At 38.5% G+C, this 6,738-nt stretch overlaps 6 pseudogenes; all 6 read left to right on the top strand.

Annotated features, from left to right (window-relative positions):
- The first annotated feature begins 152 nt into the window (after positions 1 to 152).
- LOC113087460 (uncharacterized) lies at positions 153 to 271 on the top strand (annotated as a pseudogene).
- A 1,078-nt stretch (positions 272 to 1,349) lies between these two features.
- LOC113087458 (uncharacterized) lies at positions 1,350 to 1,467 on the top strand (annotated as a pseudogene).
- A 1,071-nt stretch (positions 1,468 to 2,538) lies between these two features.
- On the top strand, positions 2,539 to 2,657 carry LOC113087433 (uncharacterized; annotated as a pseudogene).
- Positions 2,658 to 3,445: 788 nt separating this feature from the next.
- Positions 3,446 to 3,564, top strand: LOC113087443 (uncharacterized; annotated as a pseudogene).
- A 783-nt stretch (positions 3,565 to 4,347) lies between these two features.
- On the top strand, positions 4,348 to 4,466 carry LOC113087442 (uncharacterized; annotated as a pseudogene).
- A 1,066-nt stretch (positions 4,467 to 5,532) lies between these two features.
- Positions 5,533 to 5,651, top strand: LOC113087432 (uncharacterized; annotated as a pseudogene).
- Positions 5,652 to 6,738: the final 1,087 nt, after the last annotated feature.

Genomic DNA, 6,738 nt, shown 5'->3' with positions numbered 1-6,738 from the left:
ATAAGCAGGTTTGGGCCAGGTTAGTACTTGGATGAGAGACCGCCTAGGAATACCAGGTGCTTTAAGCTTTTGGGGTTTCTTTCCTACTATTTATAATGTACGGCGAGTAGATTGGCTGATCTTTAAATAGCCTTCTCTTTGCAGCAGTCTTCGCTTATGGCCATACCAGCCTGGCTATGCCCGATCTTGTCTGATCTCGGAAGCTAAGCAGGTTTGGGCCTGGTTAGTGCCTGGATGGGAGACCGCCTGGGAATACCAGGTACTCTAAGCTTTTTTGAAATTTTTCACTTAGTATATAATAATTTTGGGCCAAAAAATTAGAGTCAATGCCCGATCTCTGAATATAAGCAGGTTTTGCGCCAGGTTAGTACATGGATGGGAGACTGCCTGGGGAATACAGGTGCTTTAAATATTGGATAATTTTCACGAGAATAATATAATAAATCTTGCAAACAAAAAAAAAAAAAAAAGAGTCAATGCCCGATCTCTGAATTTAGCAGGTTTAGGTCTAGTTAGTACTTGGATGAGAGACCGCCAAGGATACCAGGTGCTTTAAGCTTTTGGAATTTTTTCACTAGTGTATATTAATAATTTGGCAAAAAATAGAGTCAATGCCCGATGCTCTGAATATAAGCAGGTTTTGGGCCAGGTTAGTACATGGATGGGAGACTGCCTGGGAATACCAGGTGCTTTAAATTTTTGGATATTTTTCACAGAATTATATAATAATCCTTGCAAAAAAAAAAAAAAAAGAGTCAATGCCCGATCTCTGAATTTTAGCAGGTTTAGGTCTAGTTAGTACTTGGATGAGAGACCGCCAAGGAATACCAGGTGCTTTAAGCTTTTGGAATTTTTTTCACTTAGTATATAATAAATTTGGGCAAAAAATAGAGTCAATGCCCGATCTCTGAATATAAGCAGGTTTGGGCCAGGTTAGTACATGGATGGGAGACTGCCTGGGAATACCAGGTGCTTTAAATTTTTGGATATTTTTCACGAATTATATAATAATCTTGCAAAAAAAAAAAAAAAGAAGAAGTCAATGCCCGATCTCTGAATCTTAGCAGGTTTAGGTCTAGGTTAGTACTTGGATGAGAGACCGCCAAGGAATACCAGGTGCTCTTAAGCTTTTGGAATTTTTTCACTTAGTATATAATAAATTTGGCAAAAAATAGAGTCAATGCCCGATCTCTGAATATAAGCAGGTTTGGGCCAGGTTAGTACTTGGATGAGAGACCGCCTAGGAATACCAGGTGCTTTAAGCTTTTGGGGTTTCTTTCCTACTTTTATAATGTACTGGCGAGTAGATTGGCTGATCTTTAAATAGCCTTCTCTTTGCAGCAGTCTTCGCTTATGGCCATACCAGCCTGGCTATGCCCGATCTTGTCTGATCTCGGAAGCTAAGCAGGTTGGGCCTGGTTAGTGCCTGGATGGGAGACCGCCTGGGAATGCCAGGTACTCTAAGCTTTTTGAAATTTTTCACTTAGTATATAATAATTTTGCCAAAAAATAGAGTCAATGCCCGATCTCTGAATATAAGCAGGTTTGCGCCAGGTTAGTACATGGATGGGAGACTGCCTGGGAATATCAGGTGCTTTAAATTTTTGGATATTTTTCACGAATTATATAATAATCTTGCAAAAAAAAAAAAAAAAAAAAAGAGTCAATGCCCGATCTCTGAATCTTAGCAGGTTTAGGTCTGGTTAGTACTTGGATGAGAGACCGCCAAGGAATACCAGGTGCTTTAAGCTTTTGGAATTTTTTCACTTAGTATATAATAAATTTGGCAAAAAATAGAGTCAGTGCCCGATCTCTGAATATAAGCAGGTTTGGGCCAGGTTAGTACATGGATGGGAGACTGCCTGGGAATACCAGGTGCTTTAAATTTTTGGATATTTTTCACAAATTATATAATAATCTTGCAAAAAAAAAAAAAAAAATAGAGTCAATGCCCGATCTCTGAATCTTAGCAGGTTTAGGTCTGGTTAGTACTTGGTTGAAAGACCGCCTAGGAATACCAGGTGCTTAAAGCTTTTGGAATTTTTTCACTTAGTATATAATAAATTTGGCAAAAAATAGAGTCAATGCCCGATCTCTGAATATAAGCAGGTTTGGGCCAGGTTAGTACATGGATGGGAGACTGCCTGGGAATACCAGGTGCTTTAAATTTTTGGATATTTTTCACGAATTATTATAATAATCTTGCAAAAAAAAAAAAAAAAGAAGAAATCAATGCCCGATCTCTGAATCTTAGCAGGTTAAGGTCTGGTTAGTACTTGAATGATAGACCGCCAAGGAATACCAGGTGCTTTAAGCTTTTGGAATTTTTTCACTTAGTATATAATAAATTTGGCAAAAAAATAGAGTCAATGCCCGATCTCTGAATATAAGCAGGTTTGGGCCAGGTTAGTACTTGGATGAGAGACCGCCTAGGAATACCAGGTGCTTTAAGCTTTTGGGGTTTCTTTCCTACTTTTATAATGTACTGGCGAGTAGATTGGCTGATCTTTAAATAGCCTTCTCTTTGCAGCAGTCTTCGCTTATGGCCATACCAGCCTGGCTATGCCCGATCTTGTCTGATCTCGTAAGCTAAGCAGGTTTGGGCCTGGTTAGTGCCTGGATGGGAGACCGCCTGGGAATACCAGGTACTGTAAGCTTTTTTGAAATTTTTCACTTAGTATATAATAATTTTGCCAAAAAATAGAGTCAATGCCCGATCTCTGAATATAAGCAGGTTTGCGCCAGGTTAGTACATGGATGGGAGACTGCCTGGGAATATCAGGTGCTTTAAATTTTTGGATATTTTTCACGAATTATATAATAATCTTGCAAAAAAAAAAAAAAAAAAAAAGAGTCAATGCCCGATCTCTGAATCTTAGCAGGTTTAGGTCTGGTTAGTACTTGGATGAGAGACCGCCAAGGAATACCAGGTGCTTTAAGCTTTTGGAATTTTTTCACTTAGTATATAATAAATTTGGCAAAAAATAGAGTCAATGCCCGATCTCTGAATATAAGCAGGTTTGGGCCAGGTTAGTACATGGATGGGAGACTGCCTGGGAATACCAGGTGCTTTAAATTTTTGGATATTTTTCACGAATTATATAATAATCTTGCAAAAAAAAAAAAAAAGAAGAAGTCAATGCCCGATCTCTGAATCTTAGCAGGTTTAAGGTCTGGTTAGTACTTGAATGATAGACCGCCAAGGAATACCAGGTGCTTTAAGCTTTTGGAATTTTTTCACTTAGTATATAATAAATTTGGCAAAAAATAGAGTCAATGCCCGATCTCTGAATATAAGCAGGTTTGGGCCAGGTTAGTACTTGGATGAGAGACCGCCTAGGAATACCAGGTGCTTTAAGCTTTTGGGGTTTCTTTCCTACTTTTATAATGTACTGGCGAGTAGATTGGCTGATCTTTAAATAGCCTTCTCTTTGCAGCAGTCTTCGCTTATGGCCATACCAGCCTGGCTATGCCCGATCTTGTCTGATCTCGGAAGCTAAGCAGGTTTGGGCCTGGTTAGTGCCTGGATGGGAGACCGCCTGGGAATGCCAGGTACTCTAAGCTTTTTTGAAATTTTTCACTTAGTATATAATAATTTTGCCAAAAAATAGAGTCAATGCCCGATCTCTGAATATAAGCAGGTTTGCGCCAGGTTAGTACATGGATGGGAGACTGCCTGGGAATACCAGGTGCTTTAAATTTTTGGATATTTTTCACGAATTATATAATAATCTTGCAAAAAAAAAAAAAAAAGAGTCAATGCCCGATCTCTGAATCTTAGCAGGTTTAGGTCTGGTTAGTACTTGGATGAGAGACCGCCAAGGAATACCAGGTGCTTTAAGCTTTTGGAATTTTTTCACTTAGTATATAATAAATTTGGCAAAAAATAGAGTCAATGCCCGATCTCTGAATATAAGCAGGTTTGGGCCAGGTTAGTACATGGATGGGAGACTGCCTGGGAATACCAGGTGCTTTAAATTTTTGGATATTTTTCACGAATTATATAATAATCTTGCAAAAAAAAAAAAAAAGAAGAAGTCAATGCCCGATCTCTGAATCTTAGCAGGTTAAGGTCTGGTTAGTACTTGGAATGATAGACCGCCAAGGAATACCAGGTGCTTTAAGCTTTTGGAATTTTTTCACTTAGTATATAATAAATTTGCCAAAAAATAGAGTCAATGCCCGATCTCTGAATATAAGCAGGTTTGGGCCAGGTTAGTACTTGGATGAGAGACCGCCTAGGAATACCAGGTGCTTTAAGCTTTTGGGGTTTCTTTCCTACTTTTATAATGTACTGGCGAGTAGATTGGCTGATCTTTAAATAGCCTTCTCTTTGCAGCAGTCTTCGCTTATGGCCATACCAGCCTGGCTATGCCCGATCTTGTCTGATCTCGGAAGCTAAGCAGGTTTGGGCCTGGTTAGTGCCTGGATGGGAGACCGCCTGGGAATGCCAGGTACTCTAAGCTATTTTGAAATTTTTCACTTAGTATATAATAATTTTGCCAAAAAATAGAGTCAATGCCCGATCTCTGAATATAAGCAGGTTTGCGCCAGGTTAGTACATGGATGGGAGACTGCCTGGGAATATCAGGTGCTTTAAATTTTGGATATTTTTCACGAATTATATAATAATCTTGCAAAAAAAAAAAAAAAAAAAAGAGTCAATGCCCGATCTCTGAATCTTAGCAGGTTTAGGTCTGGTTAGTACTTGGATGAGAGACCGCCAAGGAATACCAGGTGCTTTAAGCTTTTGGAATTTTTTCACTTAGTATATAATAAATTTGGCAAAAAATAGAGTCAATGCCCGATCTCTGAATATAAGCAGGTTTGGGCCAGGTTAGTACATGGATGGGAGACTGCCTGGGAATACCAGGTGCTTTAAATTTTTGGATATTTTTCACAAATTATATAATAATCTTGCAAAAAAAAAAAAAAAAAGAGTCAATGCCCGATCTCTGAATCTTAGCAGGTTTAGGTCTGGTTAGTACTTGGATGAGAGACCGCCAAGGAATACCAGGTGCTTTAAAGCTTTTGGAATTTTTTCACTTAGTATATAATAAATTTGGCAAAAAATAGAGTCAATGCCCGATCTCTGAATATAAGCAGGTTTGGGCCAGGTTAGTACATGGATGGGAGACTGCCTGGGAATACCAGGTGCTTTAAATTTTTGGATATTTTTCACGAATTATATAATAATCTTGCAAAAAAAAAAAAAAAGAAGAAGTCAATGCCCGATCTCTGAATCTTAGCAGGTTAAGGTCTGGTTAGTACTTGAATGATAGACCGCCAAGGAATACCAGGTGCTTTAAGCTTTTGGAATTTTTTCACTTAGTATATAATAAATTTGGCAAAAAATAGAGTCAATGCCCGATCTCTGAATATAAGCAGGTTTGGGCCAGGTTAGTACTTGGATGAGAGACCGCCTAGGAATACCAGGTGCTTTAAGCTTTTGGGGTTTCTTTCCTACTTTTATAATGTACTGGCGAGTAGATTGGCTGATCTTTAAATAGCCTTCTCTTTGCAGCAGTCTTCGCTTATGGCCATACCAGCCTGGCTATGCCCGATCTTGTCTGATCTCGTAAGCTAAGCAGGTTTGGGCCTGGTTAGTGCCTGGATGGGAGACCGCCTGGGAATACCAGGTACTGTAAGCTTTTTTGAAATTTTTCACTTAGTATATAATAATTTTGCCAAAAAATAGAGTCAATGCCCGATCTCTGAATATAAGCAGGTTTGCGCCAGGTTAGTACATGGATGGGAGACTGCCTGGGAATATCAGGTGCTTTAAATTTTTGGATATTTTTCACGAATTATATAATAATCTTGCAAAAAAAAAAAAAAAAAAAAAGAGTCAATGCCCGATCTCTGAATCTTAGCAGGTTTAGGTCTGGTTAGTACTTGGATGAGAGACCGCCAAGGAATACCAGGTGCTTTAAGCTTTTGGAATTTTTTCACTTAGTATATAATAAATTTGGCAAAAAATAGAGTCAATGCCCGATCTCTGAATATAAGCAGGTTTGGGCCAGGTTAGTACATGGATGGGAGACTGCCTGGGAATACCAGGTGCTTTAAATTTTTGGATATTTTTCACGAATTATATAATAATCTTGCAAAAAAAAAAAAAAAAAGAGTCAATGCCCGATCTCTGAATCTTAGCAGGTTTAGGTCTGGTTAGTACTTGGATGAGAGACCGCCAAGGAATACCAGGTGCTTTAAGCTTTTGGAATTTTTTCACTTAGTATATAATAAATTTGGCAAAAAATAGAGTCAATGCCCGATCTCTGAATATAAGCAGGTTTGGGCCAGGTTAGTACATGGATGGGAGACTGCCTGGGAATACCAGGTGCTTTAAATTTTTGGATTTTTTTCACGAATTATATAATAATCTTGCAAAAAAAAAAAAAGAGTCAATGCCCGATCTCTGAATCTTAGCAGGTTTAGGTCTGGTTAGTACTTGGATGAGAGACCGCCAAGGAATACCAGGTGCTTAAGCTTTTGGAATTTTTTCACTTAGTATATAATAAATTTGGCAAAAAATAGAGTCAATGCCCGATCTCTGAATATAAGCAGGTTTGGCCAGGTTAGTACATGGATGGGAGACTGCCTGGGAATACCAGGTGCTTTAAATTTTTGGATATTTTTCACAAATTATATAATAATCTTGCAAAAAAAAAAAAAAAAAAAGAGTCAATGCCCGATCTCTGAATCTTAGCAGGTTTAGGTCTGGTTAGTACTTGGATG

Source organism: Carassius auratus, unplaced genomic scaffold (assembly GCF_003368295.1).
Source record: "Carassius auratus strain Wakin unplaced genomic scaffold, ASM336829v1 scaf_tig00044850, whole genome shotgun sequence".
In the NCBI taxonomy this organism is placed as follows: domain Eukaryota; kingdom Metazoa; phylum Chordata; class Actinopteri; order Cypriniformes; family Cyprinidae; genus Carassius; species Carassius auratus.
This window is presented reverse-complemented; position numbering and strand designations above follow the sequence as displayed.